The following is a 19229-nucleotide window of genomic DNA, read 5'->3' as shown; positions in this document are numbered from 1 at the left end:
AACCGTACCGTAACGATAAACAACCAGTAAACCTGTCTGCTCTATGCTGCTTCATGGTCTTACCCCCCTTCCCCTCCTATTATCACCCTCCTACCCCCCCTCTCTCTAACGTCCCTCTCTCTTCTTCCCCTCTTTCCTTTTCCGTCCGGTCCAACACCAAAGATTTTCAAACATGATTGAAATTAATAAATTTTGGCCTCAATTACAAAAGGGGTTTATTCAGACATACCTTTGGTTTGTCTGAAGATGAATAACCCCTCTTGTTAAAATAAAATATGTCCAACACAAGAGGCCCTCAGCTCTCATCTGTTTGCCTAGCTGTTGGACAGGACAAGTTAAAAAGAAAAAAAAAAAAAAAAAAAAAAAAAAAAAAAGTAATTCTTTGTTTTTTCCCCTTCTAATTGAATTCTTGGTATAGAAGTGCAGCGATGTATTGCTGGTCACTCATCACAGACACTGCAGGTGGTGAGAATGGCTGGAGGAAAGGATAAGCAAAGAGGAGAGGAATGGAGAGAGAGCAGGACAAAGACATAAATTGTAAAAGGATCATTAAGTTTTTTTTGTTACGTTTGAAATCAGTTTTTCTTGGTATGATAACAAAAAAGCTTTTGGCAAAAGTAATTTTACACATTTATTCTCTTTTGTAACATGAATAGTAATTTAAGTAAATTAGTTCATTGTAGTAGGTTTAGGGGTTATCATCTGGACTTGGATTTAAAGTTAGAAGACGTTTCACCTCTTATGCAAGAGGCTTTGTCAATTCTGAATGGTGGTCTCAGGTTTATTCTTCCATCCATCTACGGCAATGTTTTGAAACCTAAACAAACCAAACCAGTTTCACCTGGGTTGTTAACAGCTAAAAGAGATGACCAGTTAGGGAGGGAGTCACTGGCTCCCCAACCCCCAGCTGAGGACAAAGGACTCTAAACGACCCGAAACCATGGAGTCTAAGTTGGACAATACCATCCAGTTTCTGGTCTGCCTCCTCCCCCATGAGCGCATATATACCAGCTCTTCGACCAGCAAAGTCAGAATTGACAGAGCCTCTTGGATAAGAGGTGAAACGTCTTCTGACTTTAAATCCAAGTCCAGATGACAACCCCTAAACCTACTACAATGGAACCAACCTGGATGACTGAGAGTCTTCATAGACACGTAAATTAGTTCAATTTTCTTCTGTGATTTATTCATAACATAGTTTCTTCTGAGTTTATTTTGTTGTCACTTAAAAATAGTCAGCAACATTTAAGGTTGAATAATTTACATTTGGAAACAGAACTAAACTAAATAATGCTTGGCAGAGAAATGCTGTAGCGATGCTGCCATTATTGTACAGCTGCTTTCATTAATGACCATGAAGGTGTTCATCCAACACTTTTCACAAACATAGTCAGCTACTCTCAGCTTGTTTGTGTGTATCACAAAGACGCAGTGTATGTGTGTTGTGTGGTGAACTGCTCTTTTCATGAGTGACTGTGACAGGTTTCTCATCAGGCCCTGAAGCCTCCTCACATTTATAAACCGAGTACAGCACAGTCGTCACAAAAGCACACACACAGTCACATCACCGTGTGCCTAAATGCCTGATGGTATAATTTTGTGTAACTCTGCAGCGGTATTGCGCAGCTCTTGGTTCCACACATGCGCTTGTGTTTGTGAGTCTGCACAGGCTGCTGGAACTAAGCGGGGCTCTTAATCACGGCTGTAACAGGCAACATTACTAGCAGCGGCAGCAGGCTAATGATGAATGCCCGAGCTTCTGCGCAAATCCTGACCTCCTTTTCTGCTGCCATGCACAAAAAGCTCCAGTTCCTGCACGAAAAGTCCAACACACACACATAGAGATGTGAGCTTGCACAAACACGTGCAATCTAACAAAAAGGTAAAAGTAATGGGTAAAACCAGCATTTATGTGAAACTCCCACAAAAATGCTGTTAGCTACAAATACAGCATAACTTGTTTTTCTTTCCTCTAAGAGGAAACATCTGCAGGATCAGAAAATGGAGCCTAAATGTGGTACCTGGAGAACACAAAAGTGTGCAAAGCATGATGAAAAAAGTAGCCTGAACTTAATGGTAATGACAGGGAAAGATGTAGAAATCAGAGACCGGAAAAAAGATCTTAACATCCCAGACAGGCAGATGGCAAAAAAAGGTTTTCTTTTTCATTCAATGGAGTGAATAGTTATAAACGAGCTTAAAGTTTTGATGAAGGACAAAGTAATGTCAGCGACTGGGGCGGTTCGGGCGTCCTGCTCTGCGGCTACCACATGTGATCCCGCCTGTCACTCACACTCCATCGCCATGACAATCATCATAATGCCGACGCCTGGAGGTGGGGACAAGCCTGTCCTTGTAACAAACAGAACCCCTCCTCGATGTGACGCCAACAACTGCTGAGAAGATTTCACAGACAAACACACTCAAACACCCACGCGTGTGTGTGCACAAGACGGACACCTAAGGACCATCATGCAGTGATGGCACCAATGAAAGTTCTGGCTCAAAAAAGCAGAGCGAGCTCCAGTGTAAATTTGAGATGAAAGCTGTGTTTTTTAGCAGGATGCGATGTGATGTACGACTGTCAACATTTTTAGAGAACTGCATGCTTTGTCATACCCATCCATTGTATGCTAGCCACCATGCGGCCGGTCCACATCTGGACAGGAACGTGCGTGTGTGCGCACTTCTGAGGATGTTTCGACAATGTGTTCTAACAATACACGCTTGTGTATCATGCGTGCATGTGACAGACAAGTGACAGAGGGACAGACAGACGAGTGTGTGTGAGGGTACGTGTGTTTGTGCTGCCCACAGGGCAAAGAGCAGGGACTTGTCAAGCCCGTGAATACATGGCAACTGGATGGTGATGCCACCCTGGTTTGACAGCTCCTTCACATACATACACAAAGGGATACACACACGCTGCAGACCTCCCCTCCCTTCTTCCCTCCCTCCCCACCCCCAAACCTGTCCTGACCAACTCTCTGGAGCTGTGAAAGCAGAGAGAAAACCAGACTGGTGGAGCCTCCCTTTAACTGGAGGCTGACTGGTGTGTGTTGTGTGTATATATGTGTGTGTGGGGCAGCGTGGGGTTCAAAGTGTCACATCAATTTGTGGCTGTGCCGATTCTGAAAGAGGCTAACCCCAGTGCCACTTAGGTTTAGCGCAGAAGTGAACACCATAGTTGCCGACAGGACACATACATAAATCCTCACATTCAAATGTGTACAAACACAATCCTGTTCCAAAACATACATTTTATTAAAAAAAAACACAAAAAGAGACTACTCTAGTGCAGCCCAGGATTTAGCCAGCCTTGTTTTGGGGTGCAGTTAGAATATCTGGGCGGGGGGACAAGTCTGAATGTGCTAAGAGTTTGGGGATGTCACATCCCTCCGACCCCCTAAAATGCGTAGAAGACCAGGGTATCTTCAAATCAGATCTTCTTCCACTTACGGCTTCTCCCATCAGGGGTCGCCACAGCGAACAAGTCGCATGGTAAATTTGGCAATGTTTTACGCCGGATGCCATCTATCTATATATCTATCTTCTGCTTTGATCAATTTAACATGTCTTAGAAGCTTTATGTTCAATGCTTTTCCTGACACCTCTGTGCTTGGGGCAGGCACAAGCAGGACACTGGTTTGTGCCCTTTAGGTTCATTTTCTATTTGGAAATCAGACGAGATGGTGTTGTGAACGTTAAAGTCTGAAAAAATTCAATGCTGTGGCTAATTAGAATATGATGCTGGAATTGAGGCTCTGCATCACAAACTAGAAACATTTATGAGACGACACACATGACGCAATAAAAAATGCGGCAGGTGAATGAATAAACACAAAGAGGCCCTTTTTTTCCACACAGTGTTTGCAGGCAGCGTCCGTGGACATGTGATGGTTAAGATCAATCTAATTTCCTACAAAAATACCAAAGCATTTGCCTGAAATTATATCTTGGTTAGATGCCTCATTGCACCTTTGAGGTTTGAGCGTGAGCAGTCAGCTGAAGTGGAGTTGCAGGTTAGACACCCCCAGGGGTGACCTGGCCAGGGCCCCAGACCACTTTAACCACTCGTCTCCATTAACAGGCTCCCAGATATCATTATGCTCCTTGGGGACCAGGCGTGCTCTAACCAACCATTTACCCTCTCCTTCTCTCCTCTATACTTCTCTTTCTCTCTCACGTCCACCTCCCTCTGCCATGATGTAACTCTATGAAAAAAGACAGCATGGAGAAAAATATGAGATTGATTTATTTGCTTCGGTGTTCTTTGCGATGAAGTCCTCCCTTCCCCTTTCTCCTGCTTTCCCTCTCTCTTTTTCTTTTCAAACTGAAACCAATTAGTGGGCAGAGCACTTGTAGTGGAGAATGTAGGGCAAGCGAGGAGTAATAAAAAAGTATTGACTTTTCTGTGACTGTATGCGGCATGAAAGGGGTGCCGCGGCCTTGTCCGACATGAAAGGAGCTCCATTAATTTCACTTATTTTACCCAGGCCCCTGTCAGGAGGCCCTAATGCATCCCAGTCGTGTTCCTCATGTAGAGACTGTTAGACAGTAGTACACAGCTCTCGTATGCTTACCAAATGTCTTTACATTAAATACTAGAGTGACAGTAAGAAAAACTGGTACGGTAGTATAAACCTGCTTTCAATTCAGCAGTTAGGGAAAAAAACTGAAGGCTGTTTGCATGCAACCAATTCTGCCCCAGCCAAATCTACATCTCTGTTTCACCCACATGGTCTGCATACTGTCAGAGTTCAAATCTAAAAAGAACCAGAGCTGAACTGCTTTAAGATCTGAAAAAAGGACAAGCAAATACAAAAATAAAATATCTGGTAAGCTTCACAGAAATACCTTAAACTTACAAAATAATAAAAAGTAAAAATTAATAAATTGGACATACTGTGTGCTTTAAAAGGATTTTATTTTTTTTATTTTTATCATAATTTTTTTTAATGTGAGAGTATAATAAAGTGTTTACTCAAACTCCAAATTACTCTACAAAACTGTGTTTAAAAAAGGGAGGAATATATTGTCCTATTCATTTTACTAGGAATAAATGTGCGGAACAGCATAACATAGAGTTGTTAGTTATTTTAAAACCCAATATTAAGAACATTTAGGGATTTTACATTTTTATTAGAAAATGCATGCTTGAAAAAAGACACCTTTCCTGTAACAATGCAGTGAAAATGTTTTGAATTTGAATCATTAAATTACAGATACGAAAAACCACACAGTTTGATAAAAAATGTTGATAAAGAGAATTGCTACAAGATAAATTGTAAATTGTATAAACTATAAATTAGGTTTTCAAGTTTTGACTAAAATGTCTTTGCACAGAAAACAAAAATGTGGAGCTTTTGTGGAGCTTCTGCTTACTCTAAAGCAACCAGGTAAAGTTAATGTATTTAGGTTTTTAGCAGCATTAAAATGCTTGTATGTGTAAGCCTGCGCTTGCATGTGTAAGCATGCATGCATGTATATCATAAAGATAGACACTCCTTGAGTTTATGTGTGGGTGTGTGCATGTGTGTGGGAAAGAGTGGAGAGTGAGAGGCTATCTGCAGACAGAAACTAATCAGGGTGCGTGAGATAAGAAAGCAGCCTTTATGGTATATGGTAATCAGCCCCCCCTCGGCCTGCCACTGCCATGCATAATCACCACGACTTATTCACATGATTGATGAAATATGCGTCTGTGAAATCTGAGCCGTGCTTGTTATCATCCTGTTTTCCTCTTTCTCCTCCCTTTCTTTTCTTTCCTTTCATTTTCTTGATTCAACATCTCAGTTGCTCCCTGTATCCATCTGCTGTTCAGCGGCAACCCAAGATTTTTTGGAAGTATATACAAACAAGACATTACACACGAAGCATGGGGCCTCTGTTACACACACACACGTAGGTGAACAGGGCTGCACTTGCTTCATAATTTTATAGGGTAGTAATATTTAGCCAAGGAGGATGTATTAGAAAAGCAAAATCATCCAAAGAGGAATATATGTAAAGAGGAAAACTGATATTAAGGGTTAAAAAATATATTTTTGCTGCTTTGTCTTGCTGTGGTGGATTAAAACAATATGAAAAGAGAAAGTGATAAAGTTATATGAATAAAACTTCCAAAGAGTCAATGTCATTGAGATTGTGTCACATTAATCATAGAAAGAAGGCTGAACTTAAATGTTTGTAACAAAAGAAGACGGCAACTATTGGTGATAAGAGAAAGTAAAATCTGAATAAAAATCAGAAAAGTCATGAGCAAAAATTATTTCATGACAACAAAGCTTAATCAGGGGTCTCAGACTCCAGGCTTTGAAGGCTGGCATCCTGCTGGTTTTCAAGAACTCCTGCCTCATCTGCTGCTGATTACCGTGATCAAGTGTTTAGAAATAAGGAGCTTCAATGGTGAGTTAGTTGGAAAACATGCAGGACACCGGCCTTCAAGGCCTGGAGTTTGAAACCTGTGCTTTAAATAAAAGGCATACATTTAATAACCATATGGTTTCAATTGATGCATGCAGTTTACTTGGACATCTCCAAAAAATAAATAAATGTGAATTATTAATTGTTATCCAAAGTACACTTCTTGGGTCACTTGCCATCAACCTTTTTTTAATTCAAGCAGATTAAAGTCTTAAGGAAGGCTGCTCAAAAGTGTGGACAGGACCAGTGTGCTTTTACAGCACTTTTTTGTGGTAATACAAAAAACAACATAGCTGTGACCATTATAAGTTCAATCACCAAAACACTGCTGCTGCATGGATACTTTTTTTGCCATCCAACAAGTCAAGCCGCACCCCGAGGCTCAAAACGGGGAGGAACTACAAGGGAAAGACAAAGCCTGAGAAGAAGGTTTCAACTAGGACTTTGATTTGGGCTGAGAGTAGGTGCTGGGGGATGGTGGGGGGCTGAGACTGAGGGTAAGATTAAGACTCGGGCTGGTGAATTAAGGCCCGCAGCCTCAGGGTGCTATTACACATCTATAATGAGAAACGGAGAAGAGGGAGGCTTGTCTTTTCACCTCAGCACACCTCAGATTAAATATGCACAATTCCCATGCAAAACGGGCCGTGAACAGCCTGGACCAGCACTGCTGTCTAATCCCCTGTGCTGGAGTTGTTTCATCCAGGGTTAACAGGCTCATCAGTCAACACAGGCTGCGTTGCGCAGGACATCAAGGCCATTTGCCGTTTTAAGTGTTTGTGATTGCATCCCATTCCAGGTCTACCGTCACACCACAGCACACCACCCCCTCACACACCCTTATTCTTGCCCGTGGACATATGAGCCTGTAATAAGACATGCACATTGCACGCACACACACGAGGCAGCAGAGATAAAAGTACGGCCTACAAAGTAAGAAACAATACAAAACACAAACACACAGTGGACAAACGAGACTCATGCGTAGTGACATCTGCTTTCGCACACAGCTAGCAACATAAAGACTCAGACGCAAGGAAAGAGACGGGCAGATTAAAAACACATTTTACATTTGCATTTAAAAACATTTTCTGGCAAGGCTTTTACTGCAAAAGACCCATGTAAGTCTAGGAAAAGTATGCTGTCTGCTGAATCCTCTGTGTCCCCTCTTCAACACTGTGCATTTGCATTTCACAACCAGATTTGACTTCTATCACCAAAACTGTATGAGGGGCCTGTCGTGATCCTCAAGTACGTGTTTCCATGTGTATTGTAAATTCAGCTTCTTGATAGATGTGGGGAAAAAAGTGCTGGTGTGTACAGCAGATGAAGAAGACAGAGAGAAGAGATAGTGTGCACATAAACAAGGCAACAAAGCAAAGGAGTGATGGCAGGAGAAAGAGATAGAAAGTGATTATACCACACTACGTGCAGCATGGTTCAGTGGAGCATATCTGCACAGGGACAGGCAGTCCATTAAAGTACAGACATACCTATCCAGTGAGGCTTCCTGTTTCCTTTTGACATTCGGGTACACATGTAGTGGAAACTGTCTGCGTAGGCCAAAAAAACAGATCAGTTTTGATTTTTGCTCAGAGTATCTGTGATGCCACGGTATTTTATTCTTTGGATACCTCTGTCTACTTTACTGAGAATAAAAATCAACTCTAAACTCTTTGTATGAAAGTCTAATTTTAAAAGTTCAAGGGAGTCCCAGAAGTACATTTTTTGTATCATTACTCTCAGTAATTATCAGAATTAGTGAGAAATGGGTCTTGTCTTCTGTCCCAAAGTTGCACAGTAAACTTATGGATATAGTAGAGTTCAGTACTTATACAATTAACTAAAACAGTAGCAGGCAAGATCACCAATAAAAGTTGGACTCTTGCTTTTATTTGTTACATTTTGAGAAGAAGCTTGTTTGTTATTTTCAAGGTGTCAAGATAATCGGGTCAGGTCAGGTAAAAGCATATTTATTATCAGTTCATTGTCAATCATCATCAATGATGAATAAATTAAATTGAGCCTGTCCACCTAAGACAATGCTCTGCTTTTTAGCCTTACATGACAAAATGCAGACTCAATGGAAGTCCTTTGATGGGTTAATTGATAAATGTGACGCCCTGAGTGAAAAGAAGGGTGACAGGAGAGGGTTCTATTATGGAGGAAATGAGTGGTCTGCAGAGATTTACATGTTTCTAAATGGATAAACGGACTTTTGTTTTTCATTTCTTTTTTTTTTTATAATTATGTGAATTTCCTGCCCCTGTTTTACCTGCAATCATTGTCTGATATTTAAAATCCCACTCTGATTATCGTTTGTTCTATTTTTTAGGCATTCCCAGTGGTCTTTTAATTAAGATTATGCTATTTTTAACCATAAATTAAAAAAAAACGTGCATTTTTCTAAGAAATGGTTTCTGCAGAGTAGGAGTTGCTACTTAGAAATTCCCCCCTGAATTGTGGGCGGGACTGTTGGTGTGGCGTTAGCCCATCCCCATTTCCCTTTATGCATCTGTTTACACTCTCTCCTGCTAGTTTACAGTTCCTCACACCCCCAACCTCACATTAGCGGTGCAGCAAAAATGGTGAGTAATATTGAAACTATCCAGCCATACAGTTTTGAGCCAGATGCCAACTCAGATGAGGAAAAATATACATACATTGTTCTTGTCGTCTACAAGCACTTAGATCACAATGGAGCGGAGCAGGGAGCTTGTGGCATGCTGATTGTAGGCAAGGCAAGGCAAGTTTATTTGTATAGCAAAATTCGTACACAGAGTAATTCAAGGTGCTTCACAAAACAGAAAAATGCATTAAAATCACAATACATCATAAAAATAATCAACGTAAAATTTACTTTAAAAGAAAAGAAAAAAATTGAAAATTGATTTAATAAGAAAGGAAGGATTTTAGCACCTACCTCACACCTACAAGTATTTTCCAACATCATTTTTTGTCTGCCCCTGATTCACTATGATTTCAATAAAGAAATACTCAGAAATACTAAGCTTAATTTATTTAATTCATGTTCTCCATCATGCTCTCCGTTCTGTGTCTGAGTTTAAACACACAGTTCAGCCAGTACTTAGTGATATTCTGAGAAAATACTCTGAGACCAGCTCCCATAGTATCAGTCCTAGTATAAATGACCACTTTGTTAATGATGCCTTACAAGCCCTCAGGAGTACACTCGATGTTGTTGCCCCCTTGAAACCTAAGTTCGTCAGACAAAACCGAGTAGCACCGTGGTTTAACGCTGAAACTCGTTCTCTTAAACGAGAAACCCGTAAGTTGGAAAGAGAATGGCGCCGCTCCGGTTCAGAGCAGTCTCTGGATATCTGGAAACATAGCCTATTAAATTATAAAAAAGCTCTGCGTAGAGCTAGAAGCCAGTACTATTCAACCTTAATATCAGAGAATGGAAACAATCCAAGATTTCTTTTTAGCACTATAGCTAAATTAACTCGCAGTCAGAGCTCAGTAGAACCACATGTTCCTGTTTCTCTCAGCTCTGATGATTTTCTTACATTTTTCGATAGTAAAATCTCAAATATTAGACATAAGTTAAATCAAGTTATTCCTACTATCAGCCCAGAACAGGCTGAAGCGGTAGAAATGGAGGCATCCATAGAAACCTCTGTAACATTAGACTGCTTCACTGCTGTGGATCAAGCAGAAATAACATCAATTATTACGTCCTCCAAATCCTCAACGTGTCTGTTAGACCCAATTCCCACTAGACTTTTTAAAGAAACTTTTCCCCTAATTAATGATCCCATATTAACAATGATAAATGCCTCTCTGGAAACGGGTTACGTGCCACAGTCTTTTAAATATGCAGTTGTTAAACCTCTTCTGAAAAAGCCCAGTTTGGATCCTAGCATCTTGGCCAACTATAGACCGATATCAAACCTGCCCTTTATTTCTAAAATCCTAGAAAGAGTTGTAGTTAAGCAGCTTTACTGCCACCTACAGGACAACAGCCACTTTGAAGACTTTCAGTCGGGGTTTAGACCTCACCACAGTACGGAAACTGCACTAGTTAGAGTCTCTAATGACTTGTTATTGGCCTCAGAAAAGGGAATACCGTAATTTCCGGACTACAAGCCGCTACTTTTTTCCTGCGCTTACAGCCCTGCGGCTTATTCAGTGACGCGGCTAATTTCTGGATTTAATTTATGGATTTAGTTGGCGGCCGCCAGGCACGTACCGTTGAACTCGGTGAATAGTTTGAATTCTTTATCTAACACCAAGCACAAGGCATTTATATTCAACACACATCTAAGCAGCCAAACAGCATGGACTTGACTTCAGGTCTTAGACACTTCAGTCATGGTTCAACAAAATGAAACACGCATGCCCGGCCGCATCCCAGAATCCTTTGGGGCCATTAGACCCAACGTGCACGTTATCGCCGCTACAATATGATGAAGCTTTCAAGTTAAAAGCAATCGTTAAAAGCAGCGTAAAAAAGTCCACCGTCACCAACGGGTTTGGAAAAGCCGGTTTGCTGGGTGACGGAGAGAACAGCGCATGGAGTGAATTTACACTCCATTTACGGTTTATAAGAAAACCGTAAAAGCGGAATTTTGCTTTGAAAAACTCACAGCCTCCGTGTGAGCTGGAGACATCTTCTCCTGCTGATTGAGCTGCGGGGCCGATGGCAATCTGAAGGCTCCCACACGTAACAACGCACCCGCCCCTCATACACAAAACGTACAGTATTAAGCCCGATTGCTTTGCACAGAAACGATTTGCTCCATCCACCGGCGCAACGGGGACGAAGTGCTCCTCCTTGAAGCCGCCCTGGCCAGAGGTGTCGGAGTAGATAGGAAGGGGAGACAAGGAGCGCGCGGGGCGGGAGCGGAGCGCAGAGGCGTCCGCGGAGTGCAGAGGCTTCTGAATTCTGACGCACGCGCCGCACTGAGGCGCGCGCTTTTCAGTCGCCGCTGCTGTATTTTACCGTTGGGTTTTAATCAGCCCTGTTACTCCCATAACGCTGCCGCGACACAAGCGGAAGGAGAGCTTTACCCGTTCACCCCTCCATCCACTGCTGCTCATTCTTAAACACGTACAACAGTGTGGCGAGCCGGGCATTGGCCCCGCCTTTAGCCCCTAAGACTCATGGGAAATGTGGAATCGCGGATGTAAATTTCCTCATTATAACTGAGGGATGTAATGTTGATTATATGGTTACTGTTTGTAATTTTATGTATGATACCTAGATTGTCAATAAGTAAAAAAAAATGAAATAAAAACACCATAACTGAGGAACTTGTGAACAGAATAGAGGTCCATGCTGTTTGACAGATGTCGATACACTCAAATACATGATCCTGAGGCAAAGCTGGCACCACCCACAATGTGCTAATGAACTGCACTCACTCTGGGACGTCGGCCGTGATCTGTCAGGATGACGATATCGTCTAACACATGTGCGGCTTGTACTCTGACAGGATGACGATATCGTCTAACACATGTGCGGCTTGTACTCTGACGCGGCTTGTGTATGTAGAAAACTAATTAAACACGTGAAAATGGGTGGGTGCGGCTTGTAATCGGGTGCGCTTTGTAGTCCGGAATTTACGGTACTTTCTATTCTGGTCCTGTTGGACCTCAGTGCAGCCTTTGACACTATCGACCACGGTATTTTACTCCATAGATTAGAGCAGGACATAGGGATCAGAGGATCTGCTCTCCAGTGGTTTAAATCCTATCTGTCTGATAGGTATCAGTTCGTTAATGTAAATGGCCATTCCTCTCAGTGCACTCGAGTCAACTATGGAGTCCCACAGGGCTCAGTCTTGGGACCGATCCTGTTTACGCTTTATATGTTACCCCTAGGAAACATAATCAGGAAACACAGCATTAACTTTCATTGTTATGCCGACGATACGCAGTTGTATTTATCCATGAAGCCTGACCAGAATGACCAGATAGAGAAACTGAACGCCTGCATCAGTGACATCAAGACCTGGATGACAATTAATTACCTCCTCTTGAACCCAGAAAAAACTGAGGTCATTATACTAGGTCCTAAAAACCTCAGAGATGCTCTGTCTGCTCAGATAGTCTCCCTGGATGGTATAAGTATAGCCCCCAATTCCACAGTTAGAAACCTTGGGGTTTTACTTGACCAGGATTTATCATTTAAGGCTCACATATCTCAGGCATGTAGAACTGCCTTTTTTCACCTGCGGAATATTGCTAAGATCAGAAATATACTTTCTAAGAGTGATGCTGAAAAACTCATCCATGCATTTGTTACGTCGAGGCTGGATTACTGTAACTCCTTGTTAGCAGCGTGTCCTAAGAGTTCCTTAAGAAGTCTCCAGCTTGTTCAGAACGCAGCTGCTAGATTGTTAGCAGGAACTAGCAGAAGATATCACATCACTCCTGTGTTAGTTTCGCTCCATTGGCTCCCAGTTGATTCTAGAATTAAGTTCAAGATCCTCCTCTTAACCTATAAGGCCTTACATGGAATGGCCCCGTCCTATATTAAGGACCTCATAGTCCCTTACCAACCAATCAGAACACTTCGCTCGCAAAATGCAGGACTGCTTGTGGTTCCTAGAATTAGTAAAAGTACGGTTGGAGGTAGAGCGTTTAGCCACCAAGCCCCTGTCTTATGGAATAAACTCCCAGCTCATGTAAGAGAGGCCGACTCAGTTTCTACATTCAAAGCTAGACTGAAAACATTCCTCTTTGGACAGGCTTATTATCAGACTAGTTAGTATTCAGAGATTATTTAACTTAATGTTAGTTTGTTTAAATTAAACTTAATAATAACTATTTCTTTTAAAAGGCTGCTAGAAGTTGAAGCTGGGGTAACTATGGTACACTGGGGTTCTGTCCTCTTTCCTTTTTTACTTCTACCCTTCCTCTCCTCTATTCTTGATCATAATTTATCATTTAGTTCTCCATGCCTCTGTTTGGTGCAGTGCCATTCATGTATTGTCCCTCTTTTCCTCTCCCCTCCTGGGGAGTGGGAGTGCTTCCAGACTCCAGTTGGCTCATCCGTGCTCCAGTTCCTGACCGTTTACCTCGCCTTTGCTCCCGCTCCTACACCTGGCTGTGGATCCTGCCTCTGGCTCATCCCTGGCTCGTCTCTGCTCTGTGCCTGACCGAGTACCTCGTCTCTGCTCCTGCTCCTACACCTGGCTGTGGTTCCTGTCTCCGGCTCGACTCGCGCCTTTGACTGTCCCCACAACCACGGCTGGATGAAGCTCGTCTGCTGGACTTTTATATATGTAGTTGTAGATTTAGATAAGTTAATTCTTCTCTAAGAGTTCTGGTAAATCGCCTGTCCGTCCTGGGGGAGGATCCCTCCTTCATGTGGGCACCCCTGAGGTTTCTTCGTTTTTTCCGGAATCCGTTTTTTTTGGGAGTTTTTCCTTACCGCGAAGGGGGGTCTAAGGGCAGGGATGCCAGTATAGCTTAGTCAGTTTGTTAGTTCATTTTAGTATTTTTCTATTGAACTCTTTGTATTCGTGATCCTTCTGATTTCATGTTTTACTTCGAAGCCCATCGAGACGACTGTTGTTGTGATTTTGGGCTATACAAATAAAATTGAATTGAATTGAATTGAAATTGAATGAGAAAAAGGCCACAAGAACATGTTAAAAACACCAAAAAACACCATTTTCATTGGAGTGGGTCTTTAAGGATGATTTTTGCTGGAAAAATAATGAATACTGGTTGCAATAAAAAAGTCTCCCACAGTATATCAGCTGTATTAATCATAGTACCATATTAGAATTGAGGTCATTAATAGTAAGCTTGGTCTTGTGTGTTGTTGCCTGAAGCCTCGCAGCTACAGAGCAAGCCACCCAGCAGTAGCTGAGAGGAGGCTGTGGTGTCATCTGTGAGTTTAGAAGGGGAGTGTGTTTGAGTGTGTGCTGTAGTGAGGAAGGGGCAAGGACATTAACAAGGCAGCCTTACAAAGCCCATATGCTGTTAGGACAACGAGGATCAATCTTGGTATATGCATAAATTTGTATGTATGCATGTGCATGTACATGCATTAGACTACTTAAGTGAATACCAGTGCTCAGTGTGAGTTGGTTAAAATCAGGAACTAGCGTTCCAAAGTCCTGATGCATGTCAGTCTAATGTGAGGAGAAGGAAAGGCTTGGAGCAGACGCAGACACAGACGTGACCACTCATTGCGTTCTATTTGATTAGCATGTTGCTTCTTAATTAGCTTTCCTCTGGTTACAGGCAAAACCGTTGGTGACATGGATAATCACACAACCCAAGAATACTCATAAACAGATAGGGCTTTCCCACATCTGAATTGGAAATCAGGCTGACACTCGTGATTCTTCAGTTTTCTATTCAAACATAAACATTTTTTCTATCATTTTCAAACATTAAAAGTTCTGGCACAGTTCTTTAAAAAATCACATGTTTTGTTTTGTTTTAGTTTAGTGAAGTGTGAAACCACTTTAAAACACTACAAACAGTCTTCCCTAAATTATAGAACTGTTCCTGTTGTGGTGGTCATTGGGGAACAAACCCATGTAAATTTTCATCAATCACATATTAGTGTATACTGACGTTTTCAAAATTCCTCTTGAATCAGTTGAAGCCACATATTTGCTGCCATTTTTTCAATTTAATAATAAACAAAGCTTTTTAAAAGTTTCAAAGTCCTTTTTATAAACTCTCCTCTGATAATCTAAACAAGGCAATTATTCCGACAATTAAACAACTTTTTTTTGTTTGAAATTTCTTTCAAATAGGAAACTTCTGCTCAGGTATTGCAGAATGTTAATCCAGGTGTCAAGTGATTAAAAAGACTCAGAGAACAGAGGAGAAATTCATCAACAGAGCTGCTGAGGAAGAATCTTATTTAAATTAAGTTACTGTTTAGAGCTGAATTTAAGAATTGGAGGCATGGAGATGTGTGCTAAAAAATTGGAAACCTTCCCACAGCATTCGTTCATCTAAGATAAGGACTGACATCTTAAGAGAAAAAAAACATCAGCATCTGCATGTGTGTTTTGTGTGGTGGTACTGTGATTTCTGATAGAATGGGCCACATTTACCCTGACAGACTGCCTAACTGTGACCCAGATAGCCAAGGTATATACAGGTCCAGGAGTCATGAGCTATTTCTAGTGCTTAGTTTGGACTTGGGGTGCTTTGTACATTCTGCCAACAGTTGTGATAGTCAAGCCAAAGAGCTGTAATCTGGAAATGGGAAGGAAATGGGCAATGTTAATGATGATGCTGCAGGTTGTGTAGAGAGGCCGAAACAAGGCTTAGGGTGATGATTACTAGTAGGGATAGGTAATGTTGCAGAGGCTGGGTGAGAGGGCTATGGCTGGGGTTGGAAAATAATTAGGAGCATAGCTGGATAGCATAGCTAGATAATGTGGCTGGGGGGAGGCTGGCGAGGCTGAGTATGAAGATGATGAGTACCAGGGTTGAGCTGTCCACTCCACTGGCCATGAGAGCTTTGACAAGAAACTCTGCTGGCTGCTGCTGTAGCTGGCGGTGATGCCAATGATAGCACTAATGCACTAATTACTTCAGTGAGAAAGGAAAGAGCAGAGAAAGAGTCAGTAAACAGAGGTGGAGGGACACAGGGATTTGATCAGAAAGATGAAAGGGGGGGGTGAGAATGTTACGTGTGATGAGATCTAAGTGACATCATCTGTGTTGATGACGAGCACCACAAACCCCACCGTCCTACTTAAATGTCCTTCATAACTACAATAAAATTAGGGAACATTTAGTCATCACTCTGTAATGTACGAAACGCATATTTATTTTCACCATATCAGCTGCTCAAATGTACAGCTAAAGCTAATAACTATAGATCGATAACATAGAATTTTGATGATGAGTTTATAGTGTGTTCCCCTGAAGTAATTTCTACTATCTTAAACACAGATAAATAAATACTAAGTCAAACTACTATTTCTGCAGAACAACCAATCATTTCTATTATATACTGGTACTGATACATTTTTTCATTTAAATGTTGCTGTCCTGGGTGCTGAAGTTGGCTAATGTTAGGGTAGAAGATGTCCATGACAGAGTGAGGTGGAAAACGATGATTCGCTGTGGCGACCCCTGATGGGAAAAGCCGAAAGAGAAAGAAGAAGAAGTTGCTGTCCTAATACAATTATTGGAAACAAAATGAAACATAATTATTTCTGCATTTGAATCAAAATATATTTCATTGCACTTGCAGTTGTATGTACTGCAGTTTGCCATAATACCACTATCATAATCCAAATGTGCCACCGCCACATTTAAAGCAACGGGTACGTCATTCCAAAGACACAAAACCCGAACTGCAGCCACTCTTAATCAGTGTGAACTGTAGCTGATAAAATGCCTTAGATCACACTGAAAACCTCTCAAGTCAGCTACTTGATACATATCCAGATGTAACAATACTTACAGTAATTGTTTGTAAAGTCACTTCCATAAAACCCAATCCCATCACTACATAAATAAAGGAGGTAATTTTACCTTATTGACAGGAAGAAGAAAAACAAGAGGTACTTTTGTGTTTAACATTAAACTTTCAGTTAGAGGAAACTTTGTGAGCTGTAATTTTAAAAAGAGCTTATATTCTTCTGAAGTTTAAGTCAATTTACAGAATACACACATGTACAACTGACTTTAACAAGATCAGCAGCATTTAGTTTGTAAAATGCACAAAAATTAAATGACCCCCTCCCCAATAATAGGCTGCAGTAGACTCCAGTCACCCGCCCACCCACTCACTCCTCATACTTATTTATCTCTACTTCCTGGGGCCATGTTGGTTCATTCCCCTGTCCCTTCCCTCTACTTCTTCTTCCCTTGCTTCTCCCTTTCTCTCTCATGTTTCACTTCTTGTTTCCGGGCAATTGGGTCTGGGTGCTGATGGTGGGGAGTAACGGGCTAGGGTGGGGCTGCTGGGAACTTTGAATACGTGTGTGTGAGTGTGTGTGCTGGGAAGTGAGCTAATAAAGGACGGTGATCCATGAAAGGCCTTGAGCAAAGACACAGTCAATTACCTAATGCCTGGACCTGACTGCAGGGCCCTCGTGCACACATTCTCTCACTAACATACATGCACACACACTCTTGCATATACTTCATTTACGTGTACATGCAGAGCGGGCAGTGGAGGGCATAGCTGGGACTTGAGCGTATCCGTGTGGGTGGGTGTGCACATGCTTTTGATGGAGAGCACCGATTTATTAAATTGCTGTCACTTTTGACAAATTTGTGGAACTCAAGTTGAAAGGTTTAAGCTGCAGTGCTTCTATGTTTTTTTTTAGTTTTTCTACCAGGGATGAGTTTTATTTTTCAGACATGGCACAGAAAACAGCATAAAACTGTGACTGTCTTCAGTTTGCATGGGGTAAGTTTGAAAACTAATCAGTATAACTTCTAAATTCAAATTTTGCATCAATTAATTTGTTGATGCACATCTATCTAGTAAACAAGTGACATTAAATTGAGGCTTAGGTGAAATTCTTTCAGTCAGTAATTGATAGATGATTAAAAAACTAATAAGTAAAAACATTAGATACAAGCTAAAAGCTGAAAAAAAGAGAAAAGGATACAACATTGTACAGGCAGAACACTACACAGTACTTGAGTGTCACACAAAAAAGTGGTCTTTATTAGTGTAGTCAGGGAAATTACTGTGTGAGAGAGATCAAACAGCAGGTTAATAACAGTACTTCACACTCGCACACATACAGGCGTGTAGATTAGCCCGTGTGTGGTAATGACTTTAGAGTCAAGTGTTTTAGCGAAGACATAAACACAGCCATGATTCCTAATTAAAACTGATTAAGGCTTTGTGCTTCAGCAGGGAGAGAATGTATTTCTCACTATCAAAGCATAAAGCATGTCAAAAAATATTGTCTTAGCTTATGCCTGGACCATTTTTACAGACTCACAATAGCCATTTAATAATGTTTTGTCATGAATGTTAGGAAAAAAGTGCTTTTAAATGGTACAAATAAATATTTGTTTTATCTGTCATTTATTTTGGCAGTACTTATCACCTAAAGAGCCCATATCATGCAAAATCAAAATTCTTTGAGCTTTTAAGTGTATTATAATGTTAATTCCTCACAATAAACAACCCCATTTTGATTCCATTCCTCTAAAAACCTGCGCTCTTAGCACCAGCCCCTCCCAACCCACAAAAACGAAAACTGACCAGTAAGAACAGCCCCTTCCAGGAAGAGTGTGCTGCCAGCACCTCCCCCAGGCAAACACAAACACCCACTTTGTCATTTAATAGGTAATTCGGGATCCCCTTCAGGGTGGTCTGCAGACACAGAAACAGGTCAGACATGCAACAACTGCTCTCACACTTCTCTAAGCTTTTTAAAAGGACCTTTGGATGGCTGACAAAAGACAAAGATAAGACTCTATCAGTACATGTTTCAGTTGCAATCACACCTGCTTTTACTTAAAACTAAAGCTTACACTACTTCTGATTTCTGTCGGTGATGCTATGGCCATGCAAAGGTTGCCAAATAATTACTGAAAATAGAAAAAGAAAGGTATATCAAGAAAAAAAAATAAAAAAAAAGAATCTGTAATTACAAGGTAAAAGGGTGCATAAGGTTGGGAAGAAACAAAAACAAATATATCAAGTTCCAAAATAAATGGGAAAAGTACATTACAATAGTCTCAAAACAAATAATAAATTCAAGCCTTTGCCTTTGCAAACCTTTTATTTTGATATTTGTTTAAAAAAGTAAACAGGGAATATTATAGCTCCCATCAAAATGGGAACTGAAATTGATAAATTTTACCCTCAGTTTTGC

This window comes from Oryzias latipes, chromosome 3 (genome assembly GCF_002234675.1).
Source record: "Oryzias latipes chromosome 3, ASM223467v1".
Taxonomy (NCBI): domain Eukaryota; kingdom Metazoa; phylum Chordata; class Actinopteri; order Beloniformes; family Adrianichthyidae; genus Oryzias; species Oryzias latipes.
This window is presented reverse-complemented; position numbering follows the sequence as displayed.